A 14,522-nucleotide genomic window follows, 5' to 3' on the forward strand; every position below is an offset into this window, starting at 1 on the left:
TCAGAGGCCGGCCTGTTCCTTCTCCTACACCTACCGCTGTAGGTCCACTCGGGACAATGAGCCTATGTTTAACGAGGAAATTGTTCAAACCAAGAAGCTGAGCAGACCAGAGAGACAGAAGGCAAGCTCCAAGTCAGACCTTTGCAGGAAGCCTAGGTGAACTGGAGGTTGGCACTGAAGTCGGGGGGCACAGCTAAGAAACGCTGGAAAGGACAGTGTGGCCACTTAGAATAGACCTGGTATCCCAGCTTAGTTTTTCAGAGCACAAATCATCTCTAAAGAGGCATTTCTGAAGAACCTGGACATCTCTCCTGCTGCTTTCTGATCTTCTCTGTGGTGTCCTGGGAGTTTTGCAGTCTCCAGCTAGCCCCACCTCCAGAATATTCCACTCAGGAGGAATGTTCTTGCCTTGCCTACACCTCACATGGGTAGTGCAGAGATGGGATAGGCCGCTGGAAGAACTACAAACCTCCCTCGTCTTTCTCCTCTTCCTTAACAAATCGCATTATTTCCTCGCCCTGTTCCCCAGGCTCAGACAGAAAGGCTGCTACAGCCCAGGAGACTTCTAAGCAGGAAAAACAATTCCTGCGATAGAAAAGCATGGCTGGGGCTGGCGAGTTGGCTCCCTGGGTAAAGGTGCTTGCAACCAAGTCTGAGGACCTGAGTTCAATCCCATTGTAGGACAGAACTGACTCTGTGTGATGTGACCACTTGGGAACCACATGGCCAAGCTACTAAGTCAAACGCTTCTGTTGAACCCCGAAGAGTGCTTGTTTTTATGAGGACTATTCTTGACAGTTGAGTTTTGTGTCAAATGAAGTACTGTTTGGTTTTTATGGCTGGAACACCCTTTAAGGATGGCAGAGACTTTAGCTCTTGAGACCTGGATATTCCACGGACAACTTCTCACAGAGGAAGAGTGACCTCATCTCCTCACTATAAGGTCAGATGGTGCGGGGAGACAGAGATAAAATTTGAACTCGGAAGAATAGTAGAAGCGTAGAAAACTCGGGGCTCGAAAAACAACAGCTCGGCTGTTTGTTGTAGAGTTTGACTCCAAACGCCTACATTGGGTGGCTAGCTCCCAATGGCTGCAGGGGTCCAATACCTTCCTGTGACCTCTCTAGGTACTTGACACACACACACACACACACACACACACACACACTCACTCACACACACATACATCTCATTAAAAGTATAAAAAAAAACTTAGCCCATTAGAGTGGGCCAGACCATCCTAATGGGAATGATGGTGATTCCTGGAGACATTAATAAGGGTGATCTTTGAAAGACCATGCAATGTACCATGTCATTCTCTAGACACAGTCTTTGAAAGACCACGCAGTGTGACATGTTATCCTCTAGACATGATGCGGACATCGCCATCTTGGAACCAGAGCATCAAATGACTGCTAAGACAAGATCGTCACATGACTGGGCCCACTGCGAAAAAGGACCATGAGGAGTATATGAGCAGCTCATTGACCCCACGTGAGGTGACATGAGACACAGGGAGTCGCACCTCCCGGAGGGTATATAGACAATTGACAGTTGCTGGGGGAAAAGGACCTTTCTTTAGTGTGTAGTCACCTATGCTGTAGGACAGTGCTGTAGGACCTCCCTAATGCTGAAACCCTTTAATATAGTTTCTCATGTTGTGGTGACCCCCAACCATAAAATTATTTCCATTGCTACTTTGTAACTAATTTTGTGACTATTGTGAATTGCAAAATAAATGTTCGACATGCAACCCCCAAATTGATGGCGACCCACAGGTTGAGAACCACTGCTGTCGGCCCTCCTCCCCTATCATCCTATCAATAACCCCTATTAAGCTCATTGGTCCGCCAAGCTAGGCTTGGATGGAATTGTTTGTTTGTTCAGTCACTGGGACCCTGTCTGTGGTGAATGGACATTTATTCACATCTCCCTAGGAAAACTTAATGGGACATTTAGTAAAATATATTAAAATCTGGAAAGCTTATGTGGCTTGACGAACCAGTGTTTCCCAAAGGTTATGAAGTCATGCATGGCTAGGCTCCTCTCTAAGCCAAGACAGATCAGTGGATTTCTGGTAGGTAGCAGGGCTTTCAAAACTCTACTGGTAAGTTTGCAGATGCTGTGCTGAAATTAACATTTTAAAAGAACTGCTACATGTTGAGCCTGGGCACGGCATTTTTTTTAAAGCATACTTATTTTAAGAAACTATTTATTCACGGGACGGAGGGCGTACACCGAGGAGCTGTGGGGACCCAGCTACTTCCTGTTAAGCTGCAGAGTAAAAAGACATGTCAGCCACAAATAATATCACTGTATATGCTGTATTTTTGCTTTAGAATGACATTTTTCATAAAGTTACTTTTGTGTCTGTGCGAATGCCTGCTATGTGTGTGAATGTCCATAGTGGCCAGAAGAGGGCGCTAGATCCCGTGTACCCCCGAGCTACAGGAAGCTGTGAGCTATTTCTTAAAAGGGGCTGGGAACTGAATTCAGGTCTGCTGAAAGAGCAGCAATGGCTCCTAACCACAGAGTCATCTCTCCAGCTCCTATGGTCACTTTTAAGTGAATAGATACTTAAGGTTTCCTCTGCGTTGATTTCCAGTGTGTTAAATCCAGTCTCTCCTTTCCTAACTTTCATTTTTCCTTGTTTGCAGTTACCAGCTGTCATTCATGCTCCGAAAACAGGAAGTGGAAAAAATCCTAGAAGAAAATTCTTTGAAGATTCCTCACACACCTATGGATTGGAATTTGACTAGTGAAAACAAAAAGAGTTTTCACAATTGATTTCATGCATATTCCTTATACTATTAATTATGATGATTAATTATCATTTAAGAGTTTTTTTCCTCTGATGTATCACCTGGAATAAGAAACTAACTTTTATCCTTTAATTCATTCTGAGATGATAAGATGCTGTGCAAGCCTCTATGTTTATAAAAAACAAATATCACCCAGGTGGTGGTGGCTCATGCCTTTAATTCCAGTATTCAGGAGGCAGAGGCAGGTAGTGTGAGTTCGAGGCCAGCCTGGTCTACAAAGTGGGTTCCACGACAGTGAGAGTTGTTACACAAAGAAACCCTGACTAGAACAACAAACAACAACAACAACAACAAAAACCCAAAACAAAACAACCAAAAAATAAAAAAGAAAGAAAGAAAAAGAGAAAAGCCAAAAGTGGTAGTAAGTACTTTTTGAAGTTACCCTCTGGTGTCTTGTAGTGAAATGTATCTCCTGTGGGTAAAATGAGGAGAACTGCTTTATCAATAATCTACCTTAAAAGCTATCTGAAATCCTAAAAGTTCTTGTTGTTTTTGTTGATGAGACAAGGTCTCAAATGACCTGGCAGATTTTGAACTTTCCCTGGAGCAGAAGATGACCTTGAACTCCCCATTCTCCTGCCTCTGCCCGTCCAGGTTATAGGTAGGCCTGGCTTTCTCATTTTCATTTTTTAAGGATATGGGGAGTTCTGAGATGAATGCATGTATCTCTGGAGGTCTTAAGAGACCCACAAATTGTCCCAAAGGCCAGTGAGGTACCTTGTTCTTCTTTCCTCTGTTCTTGAGGCCAAGCCCATACCACTGAGACAAGAGAAAAAATTAAACAGGGAGAAATAGCCAAGGGCTTATGGGGGTCACTAAGTGCTAAAGACCACCGACTCTCACCTCCTCGCTGAAAAGAAGTATTCTGTGAGGCCATGGCTAATTCGTTTTGATGTAAGAGGCTCAAAACAGTCGGGTCCCTTGTTCTATCCCACGGCTTATATTATATTGTACTAGGACGGGTTCCTTCATCACTTCTCCTCAGACCAAAATGTATTGGACGATAACTAGAAACATTAAGAGCGGTTGAGATAACACGTGGCTTTCACTGGAGTTATCTGAATAACTGCCTCCAAAGGCTGTTTCCCTGGGCTGGAAAAGACAATGATGTCACGGTTACCAAATTTCTTGCACAATCATCAGGCCTCCCTCTAAACTTCTCGGGATCCGTCGTCTTCCTTCGGAAAAGATCCTCGGCTTCTGTCTTTTTTACCCCCTTGTGTTTCTGTCAAGACATTCTCTGTGGATATGGGGCAGGTTGTAAAAGAGGGGCCAACAGCTGGAGTCAGGCTTCCTGTGTGAATGAAAGCCAGCGGGGCTCGTTTCCAGCTTAGTTTGATAGTTATCTGGGGCAGTGGTGACTGGGCACCGGCAAGGTTTCGGACGGCTTCCTGCAATTTCCTGGATTGTTAGACTGGTGGACGTGTGTGCGCATGCGCACGCGTGTGCAGAGGCGAGCGGAGAGCAAGGGGAGGCTTCCGCGTGCCTTCCTCGCCTTAGACTTTGCTAAGCGTCATTAGCTAGACATATGCATGGTGGGAAAAGCAAAAAGCAAAAGTTAGTCACAGTGAGGGATCCTCACACGGCTACCCCGAATTACCCAAGAGTGGACTTCGTCAAGTGATTTCATCTCCAGGCCCAGTTCTATTCCTGTACGAGGCCCGCTTCCGGCTCGGAATCTCTGGCTGCTGTACAAAGGTGCATTTTCTACTCCCCGCAGCTTGCTGTTCTGAAACACTTGGTCCCCCCCCCCCCTTTATGATTTGACACCGTGCGCGCCTGTGTTCTTCGCTCGCAGAGTTCCTTTGATTAATTCTGTATTATCCTCCCGCATTTCCGTGCAAGGAAACCGTCTCCTCCTTGAGCCTTTATTATCCAGGCCCCATTGTCTCTACACAAATATTACAAATGGCAGGCTTTATCTGCAAAGAAAGTCCACAATGTGTTTGCTTCCTGTTTTGTTCCTGGAGCTTCTAGAGTTTGGAGGTTGGGTTTCGTCCTGACAAAGGTCGACCAAGAGTCGCGAGGCTGTCAGTCGCTTCTCCAGCGCTGTTTTGTTCTTATTAAATTCAATTAGTTTTCACTATGAATAACGGTATATTTAATTCATCCGTGTCTGTATCTGAGTATGAACATTTAAAATGGAACCAGAACAGGAAACTTGTTTTACAGTCTTGGATTGTCTCACAGGCCAGTGGCTTCCTCGGGTCCTGCACCAGCGGGCTTAGCGCCATCTAGCGATGCATCCGCTAAAGCTTTGCTGGTTGATTGACGGGACTTAAAAATTTTCTGACTGTGTAAAACAGGCAAAAACCACGGGAAGCCTGTACCTAGCTCAAATAGTCTCCAGCAGGATTGATTTTTTTAAAATGAAAACAACAATTATTGTAAGCTACAGGATCCCTGGACCAGTAAAAGTGATGGTTTCTGACTGTTGTGTCTTAGCTAGGATTCATGTTTGACTTCTAATTTTTCATTGTGGTGATTTTTGTGTTTTTCGTATACATTGTCTGTTAGTAATGTAGGTTCCTGTTTAAGAACAACTGTGTAAGCAAGTTGTTTACTTTCTAATCAGCATCTTTTCTTTTTCTTTTTCTTATTTTAGGTGTAAATATTTCCAAGACACCTTTCAAAAAACCTTTACATACCCGCCAGCGCCAACTGTGACTTGTGATCTCCGTTGCACGCCTTTTAGGTATGTGTGGCTTACCGTTCTTCCAGAGGTCTAGGTTCACGGGAAACTTGTTTTCTCTGGTCATTGCCACTTATTGGGTGTTGTGTTGTTTCTGATAGGGCTTTCGGTTTGGTGATATTTAAGCTTTTGTTTGATATTTTAAAAAATTCCGGCTCACAAAACTCTAGAAGGTAAATACCATGATCATTTACCCTATGGTTACAAATTGGAAAAGAAGGTAAATGAGACCCAGGCTAATGGCATTAGATTGGTCAGAGAACCATTGGCAGGGTAGAGCGTCCTTACAGTGGGTCACACATCACAAACCAAAGCAGAAGGGATCCAAGCTACAGGGAGGACTTATCTGCCTATCTGTCATGTGTTCAGAAGGCTACCGGCAAGTGTTAGAGAAGTTTTGTTGTTGTTTGTTGTTGTTGTTGTTGTTGCTGTTGTTACTCAGGAATGATAGCTCTGCCGGTAAATTGCCTGCCACCCAAACATTAAGGACCTGGGTTCAATTCTCCAGAACCCACAGCATTACAAGCCACATGTGATGACCTATGCATTAGAAGCCCTGTGTGGCGACCTATGCATTAAAAGGCTTCGTGCTGCAGAAGCAGAAACAGGTGTCACTGGCCAGCCTAGACTGCTTGGCAAGCTTCAGGCCAATGATATATCTTGTCTCACAAAACAAATAAAATAAAGCAAATCAAAAACTCAAAAACCAAAAAAAAAAAAAAAAAAAACCAACCAAACAAACAAAAAACAACGAAGTGTCCAGTAACTAAGGAATGACATCCGAGGTTGTATTCTGGCCTTCACATTACATACACCTGCACACAGCTGCACACACATGTCACGTGTATCCAGAGAAACATGTACATTCGTGGGTAAGTGATCTTAACTAAGCAGAGCGGAGCTGGTTCTTTCTTAACAACTGTACCCCGTGGGCTCAGTTGTGAGGCGTGAGGGCCCAGAATCATCTTCACATCCCAGGTGCTAATGAAACGATGATTGGTAGGAGGGGCAGGTAAGGTAGCGTGGACACAAGCCCACGCAAGCGTCGGATTTGCTTAGATTGATTAGTTTGTTATAGTAATAATAAACAATAAGCTTAGATTGATTAGTTTATTTGGTTCTTTCTTATTGAAACTGAGCATGCCACATTGTGTCACATGTTCTTTAATTATAAATTAAAGAACAAGACTCATAGGTCATATAATGTGGAAGACACAGGGCTGAATAAGGTTAAATGGATTTTGTGGCTTGAGTCTAAGACTTCTGGAACCCTCTCTCTTGCTAGTGTGAGCATATATGTATATATGTATATAGGTGTGTCTAAAGTTATATCTATGAGTGTATGGACTATATGTATCATTGTGTGCATCATGAGCCTGCCTCGTGTTTACCACACGAGGTAATATCTGCTCCCCTGAAGCTGGAGTAATAGGTGATTGTGAGTTACCATGTGGATGCAGGGAAACAAACCAAGGTCCTCAGCAAGAGCAGTAAGTGCTCTTAAACCTTGAACTATTTCTCCAGCCCCTACGTATACTCTTTATTTAACACTGTACAAATCCTGTACAAGTCTATGTTAACTAATTCAAAAAACCCATAGCTTGGGATAAAGCAAAATGATGTAACACTTCTCCAACCACGAGGAAGCAACCAGCCTTAGCCAGGGCACCTTCAACAGAGTACCATGTGTGTAAATTTCCAGAACATCCTAGCAACGTCGCCTTGTTTCTGATGTAGTGGAGATGCTGTCTAGTTGTCCTCTAGCCAGAGCAGTCCCATCCACTGTCCCACAGAGCAACAGTGTGGCACTAAGTGTCATTTCCTCGTGCTTTGGGGGCCTGTGCTCTGGGGGTGCCATACTCCTCTCAGTCTTCCATCCTAGCCACCCACTATGTTCCTTAAGCATTGATGTTCACTGCTGTGGAGCTGGAAAGAAATGAGCCCCAAAGGGAGTGGCATTATTAGGAGGTGTGCCCTTGTCAAAGGAAGTGTGTCCTTGTGAAGGCGGGCTTTGAGGTCTCACATGTGCTCAAGATACTGCCCAGTGTTTTAGTCTCCTTCCTGTTGTCTACAAGGCGTAGAACTCTCAGCTACCTCTCCAGCGCCATGTCTGCCTGCACACTGCTATGTCCCACCATGATGATAATGGACTGAACCTCTGTAGCTGTGAGCCGCCACCTCCATTAAATGTTTTCCTTTATAGTAGTCACCGTGGTCATGGTGTCTCTTCAGGGCCATAGAAACCTTAAGACAGCCACCAAGGTTTCAGATTCACCACTAAGTCCTAATGACTTGATATCTACATGAGTTTTACTTTATCATAGAACTAAGTCGTGATATTTTAGGGCATCAGTCGTAAGTTTTAAAAGTCTGTTAAGAATTCCTAGACTGGCTGGGCACAGTAACTCTGGTGCTCAGGAAGCAAGGCAGGGGAATTCTGAGTTTCAGGTGAGCCTGGCTACATATTGAGTTCTAGGCTAACTTATGGTACTTGGAAAGAGTCTGCCATTAAAAAAAAAAAAAAAAGCGGGGGCTGTAGCACAGTGGGAGAGGACTATTCTTCCATATCTAAGGCCCCGGGCTGGATCCCCTGAAACACACACACACACACACCAAACTTTGCACACACACACCAAACTTTGCACACACACACACACACACACCCCATACCACTTATACACCCCACAAACACACACACACGCCACATCACATACACACCCCATACACATAACACCACACACACACCCCCCCCTATAGCACATACACACCCCACCACAGACACTACACACACATACAACACAGGCACACACATACACTCATACACCACTCACACACACACAACACCACATATACACCCCACATACACACAACACAGACATCATACATTCACACACACACCACCACACCACATATATACCCCACCACACACACTACACCACATATACACTACACATGCACACACACCACAGACACTTATCACACCACATACACACCCCACACATATACACTTCACATACACACACACAACACAAACACCATAGACACACACTCAACTTACACACACATCACACACAAACACCCACACACCACCACACCACACATACACCCCCCCCATACACACACACCTAGCTGCTAAATTCTGACTCACACAATCTTGCTATTTTAGCAATGTATTTTCTGTGTGGGTGATATTTCATTAACTTGATTGACATCCACAAAGCCCCGTGGAGAAAGATGCAATAGACGCATGCAAACACTTTCAATTTATAGCTGAGCAGCTGGGACTGGCTAAGTGCCCTTCATTTCCCTCAGCACAACTGCAGGCACTTCCTGGTGTGGCCCTCAGTGACCTTTGACTCAGCACAGCATCAGCTCCTGACTCAGCCCTCCTGACCTCTCACGATCGCCCTCTGGTCACTGCTCAGGGATGACACACTGGACAAGCGCCTGGTCAAATCCCGTAAAAATCCCCATTGTCCGGCATGAGCTACGTAGCCTGACCCCGCCAAACTCCATGTTAAAAGACACAATGTGAAAGGAGCTATGGCGAACATTTTTGTACACTCAGACTTTACTTAGGGGCAGCAGAAAAGAAGGCTGTGCGGAAGGATGGTGTTGGAATGAGGTTGGAGTGAGAAGGAAACAGGCCTCCTTGGTTTGCTGTTTTGTGACTAATGGAGAGAATTTTGCCATTTTCATTACTTTAAAAATTCCCAAAGCTGCCCGTGTAGTGGTGGCACACACCTGTAATTCCAGTACTTGGGAGTTTGAGGCCAGAACCTATGCACATCAGGGCACAATAAGCCTTATCTGGAATGCCAGTGCACCTATGGTAAGATGCAAGGTGGGGACATCTTGCTCACATGCCATCTAGACTAGCGTGCAGAGCAAGGAACAGCAAAGAGGAGGTCTCAAAGCAAGATGGAGGGCAAGGACGGACAGTTGAGGTAATAGATAAGTGATAGATAACCGGTTGACATTTTAGATAGCCGTGTGTCTCGTTCACAGAGCTTTGACAAAGAAAATCTCCTTGAGGCTGTGTCTTGTGAAACTACACCTGAGGAAACTGATCTGTATTGGGCCGGCCTTAGCAAGTTATCTGGGCTTGCTTCTGAGGCCTACAAGCTTGAGGCTTCGGGAAGTGTTGGGAAGGATTGGAGAATTGTATTTGCGGGAGGAACAGAAATACACTGTGCCCAGAGGATGGGGACTGTGATGGTTTGACGCAGTGGTTCTCAACCTTCCTAGTGCTGTGACCCTGTAATCCAGGTCCCCATGTTGTGGGGACCCCCAACCGTAGAATTATTTTCTTTGCTACTTCATAACTGCAGTTTTGCTGCTGTCATGAATCGGAATGTAAATACCTGATTAGCAGGATATCTGATATGCGACGCCTTTGAGAGGATGGTTTGACACCCGAAGGGGCTACAACCCACAGGGGAAGAATCACTGATTTAAATCATCTCCACGGATTAAAGAACTCTGTTCCTTTCCACCTTCACGACTCACAGTGAAGGACAGAAGGGAATCACCCTGACAGTGTGTGGCTTTCGAGACAAAGAAAGGGATGGCTTCTCCAGCACAGTCTTTGCTGCTTTCTGTAGGTGGGAGGGGCTCTTGGGGGTTGGAACTGGGGCTCCAGGCAGCAGCTCTCTCCTACTCACAGTCAGCCCTTCAGGGCCTTCAACCTCAGCTTACTTCTTTACCTCACCCCGGAGCGAAGACCCAAAATAGAACCCCCAAGGTAAGTCACTTTCAGAATCCCAATCCTCAGGAACCATTGCAAAAAAAAAAAAAAAAAAAAGTTTATGTTTTTAAGTTGCTGTGTTTGGGGTAATTTTTCAAGTGGCAACAAATTATTAATGTTTCTTCACTGAAAATCCATTTTCAATATTGTCCCATGTCGGTTTGCCTTTCTTCATTCTTGTTTTTAAGTGTCCCACAGCCACCTAGAAAGTCTTTCTGTCTTTGATTATTAATATTTTCGTGGTATACATGTATTTTTTCAATTGCTGCATCTATCAAAGAGAACGTTGCTATAAATAGAACACTCAAGTATTATTTATGTGTTTATTTTTGTTTTTTCAAGAAAGGGTTTCTTTGTGTAGTTCCGGCTGTCCTGGAACTCACTCTGTAGACCAGGCTGGCCTCAAACTCAGAGATGTGTTTGCCTCCTGAGTGCTGGGATCAAAGGTGTATGCTTCCTCCACCCGGTTTCAGATGTTTTATTATGTATATATTTCCTGAACAGTCACTGTGTGATTCTTCTGGACATTTAGAGAACACAAACATGACTGAGGTATGGGATTTAACTTATACAAGGGGAATGAAATGGAAAACACTAATATTTTATATATTAAAGTACAAATGACTTATAGCCACACACTCTATCTCTACATTTTAGCTTTCTCCTCTTAAACTTAATTTATCATCTAGAATCTTCCTTAAATTTTAAGAGCATTCCATAAATGCATTATATGTTATATGTGTGTATATGTATATAGTTGTATGCACACACATGCACACATATGAGAGCACACATACCCTTACATATACATGCACAGGTACACATATCAAAACATACCCCTGAATTCACAAACGGCACACCCACACATGCACGATCGAACTGAGAAGCAAGACTCTACCTAGCCCACTGCCCGAGGAGCGGCTTCTCTGACTCTTTCACCTTACGTTAATGCTGCCAGTACTCGGCTCTGGTTTCTTCCACTTAAACCAATACTTGTGAGATTTACTCTTAATAGTAAACGTGGCAGCGAGTTGTCTCCACTCTGTTACATCAAACTATCCGAATACACTTGGGTTTACTTTTCTGTCTGACCTTGGGTGGCTGTTTGGATTATCCCCACGTGTGGACTGTGGTGAAACGTGGTAAGAACACGTGTGTGTGCCGTCTGGTACAAGGGCTCTTTCCTGCGTTGTACTGGGACTCTGACTGGGTACCGCTGAGGACTGTGTTGTTTAGCCACAGCTTCGCCCTTCTGTCAGGCATCTTGTGGGGGAGTTTGACATCACAGCCTGCTCTTCATCTGCAGCCCGCAGCATGTAACCCTGCCATTCTTCTTACTTGAGACATTCTTGGCTAGTACTTCATCTTTACAGTGGATGGATGAAAAGAGTATCACACTAAGATAGCCACGCCAGTATTACGTATATTGCACACTTAAATATTTATATATCGTAAACACTGGTTGACCAAGGACAAACAATGGCTAGCTAAGTGTACACAGGATGTATGAGATAGCCCTTTGCTTTCGGCTTAAACCTTCCTCCATTCCACCCTCAACTGCAGCCGAGCCATCTGCTCAGGAAACCGGCTTCTCCTGGGAATCGGGGCCTTTAGGGAGTGGAGGACCTTGCTGGGGCCAGCAGGAGGGGGGCAGGGGCCCTGGATTCTTTTCTCTGAGGCTGCTGGGAAATGCCTTCCCAGGGGATCACTCCCTCTCAACACTTCCTGGTTCTTAGTTCTCTTCTGGGTTTTTCCTCTTGCCTCATGCCACAGGCTCTGGTTTCTCTCCGGTGATCTCGGGGGTTCTCTGGCTCTGGGTATGCGGCGGTGGAGCGTGCTTGGGGGTTGAGCTGTGGATGTGCTGGAGCAGTGTTGAGCATTGCAGGGGAGGAAAGTAAAATAGGAAAGAGCTTCCTCCTGGCTCGGGTTCGGTGTGGAGTGACCCTAAGACACGTGTTCTTTCTTTCTGTCAGTACTTTTGCCGCCTCTGACACAGGCTGCAAGGGGGCATCTTTTTGTATTTAAATTGCATTCAAGAATGCGTCTCTTCGTGGTCTGATTTGGGTTCAGTCAGTGCCTCCTGACCCGAATGCAGGATGCGTCAGTCTGTGCCTGCGTGTGCAGGCAGGATGAGGCCATGTGTGGGGAAGTGTCCACGACACAGATGAATAAGTGTGGGATTGTGTGCTGGATATGCTTTACACTTCCTGGAAGGAATAAAGACATTCTAAACACATACTTGGACCCCCTCCCTTTGGCGAACAGGCCACTGAAACAATGGACCCCAAGAAATTGGAATTTCCCCAGGAATCTCACGCTGGGAGAAGGAAAAAGCTGTAGCCTGGTGCCAGCTAGAGGAGGAAATTGTCCCCTGGAAAGAGATTCACCCTGTGCTGACAGCTTAAAGGAGAAGCTGAAGTCTAGATCCAGATGGGTGAATGGTACCCAGGACCACGCCCAAACAGAGGCTACTTAGTTTTGCACACTTCTTGCCAGTTTTTAAAACCTAAACATTATGTTATCACCCCCAAAGACGTCTTAGGGGTGTCACTTGGCCTCCTTCCTCTTTCCAATATGACTATATTGAATAAATACCCTCTCCCTGCTTTTTATCATTGCTGTGGCTCTTTAATTGGCCCATTGAAGATCAATGGCCCAGCCCCACTTGTTAGGGCTACCAGGGCCCAAGCTCCTACCCTAACAACCCCAGTAAAATGTTGACTGCTTGCTGTCTACAAAATGAAGTAATTGAACAGAATTGAACGCACTAGATTTGCTGTAGGAGGGGAAAACATTGCTTCTCAATAATGTCTCAAAACAATAGAGCAAAAACAAAATCCCCAGAGAGAAAAGGAACATTCAGTATTTATATGCCACAGGACCAGGACAAGTGGCTTTAAGTGCATGCTGCAAGGTGGCTTTGGGTCCATACAGAATTTCGCCATGATAACTTGTTGAAATAGGATGCGGCAGTGCTGCGTCCCCAACACCCCGGCTGCTTGGCTAGCTCATGCCCGAAATAACAACACACAAACTGCATTCATTTAAGAACTGCTTGGCTCATGAACTCTAGCCCTTACAGGCTAATTCTCGCACCTGGACTAGCCCATTTCTAATCATCTGTGTAAGCACCCCAAGGTGCGCTTACCGGGAAGATTCTAGCCTACATCCATCTTCATCGCGTGTGCCTCAGAGAGCAGAGCTATCGCGTCTACCCGGGAGAGCTGAGCATGGCGTCTGTCTGGGAGCAGAGCAGAGACTGACCTCACTTCCTCTTCCGCCCAGAATTCTATTCTGTTTACTCCTCCCATCTATGTTCTAAGCTGAGGGCCAGCCAAGCAGTTTCTTTTATTGCTCAGCCAATGAAATCAACAGATTGATATATGACACTCCCACATCACTTCCCCTTTTTCTGTTTAAACAAAGAAAGAAGGCTTTAACTTAACATAGCAAAATTACATATAACAAAACAGTTATCAAGTAAAAATTACAATAATCTATAGCATAACTAAGGAAAACTATAACTATAGCTAACTATTCTTAACTCCATCAAAGAGTCCAGAAAGATACAATATTACCTAAGCAAATAAGAAATAAGCAAACTCTCAAACTCTAGAAATGACAGAGACATCTCGCTGCCTGGACAGTCACCCAAAGTTCCTTTGTACCGTTGGGGCATCCATCTTCAGCCTACAGACCCATAGTTTCCAGCAGACATTTCCACAAAGCAGGAAATTTCAAAGGCAGTCACTATCTGCTTGTCCTGAAGAATGTCTTGCAGACTCTTTCATGAATCAGGAACCCCGAAAGATCATCTCACCTTTAGGCAAGTTCAGCAGTCTTCTCTGCGGGTTCTCTGTGTACAGTTTATGCAATAGTCCAGGCAAGAGCAGTTTCTTGCCCAAATGGCTATCAAACTCCATAAGGATCCTCTTCGATGCCCATCTTCCTCTCGAAGTAGATTGGTGCTGCCAGGAGCAGAGTGTCTCATTGTCATGAAAAGTCCTAAGTTATTAAAACATGTAAAATGCCATATTCTCTAGCCTTTGAAAGATATGAAGAATGCCTATCTAAAATATATCTATGCACATCTAGAAAATCTTAACTAACATAACTACAAGCTTAACTGCTATTAATGATTATTCATTAACAACCTATATACATTCAAAATTGACCTTAAATCTCTATCAATAAAGCAAAATCTATACTAATGCAAATTATTCATATCTATATCATATCCCCCTTTAAATGTAAAAGAACA

The 14,522-nt window shown here is 44.6% G+C and overlaps 2 long non-coding RNA genes across 4 annotated transcripts in view; both read left to right on the top strand.

Moving 5' to 3' along the window:
• The first annotated feature begins 824 nt into the window (after positions 1–824).
• LOC126504829 (uncharacterized) lies at positions 825–2,953 on the top strand. The gene is made up of 2 exons (XR_007592726.1): positions 825–943; positions 2,658–2,953. It is a non-coding gene; the product is annotated as an uncharacterized lncRNA (long non-coding RNA).
• Positions 2,954–3,615: 662 nt separating this feature from the next.
• Positions 3,616–14,522, top strand: part of LOC126504828 (uncharacterized) — a 172,865-nt gene continuing 161,958 nt past the window's right edge. For all 3 annotated transcript variants that reach the window (XR_007592725.1, XR_007592723.1, XR_007592724.1), the window contains exons 1-2: positions 3,616–4,520; positions 5,428–5,517. This is a non-coding gene — a long non-coding RNA (uncharacterized lncRNA). The remainder of the gene's footprint in view (positions 4,521–5,427; positions 5,518–14,522) is intronic.

The sequence above is a fragment of the Alexandromys fortis genome, unplaced genomic scaffold, assembly GCF_014885135.2.
Source record: "Alexandromys fortis isolate MF-2015 unplaced genomic scaffold, M_Fortis_MF-2015_v1.1 scaffold_32, whole genome shotgun sequence".
In the NCBI taxonomy this organism is placed as follows: domain Eukaryota; kingdom Metazoa; phylum Chordata; class Mammalia; order Rodentia; family Cricetidae; genus Alexandromys; species Alexandromys fortis.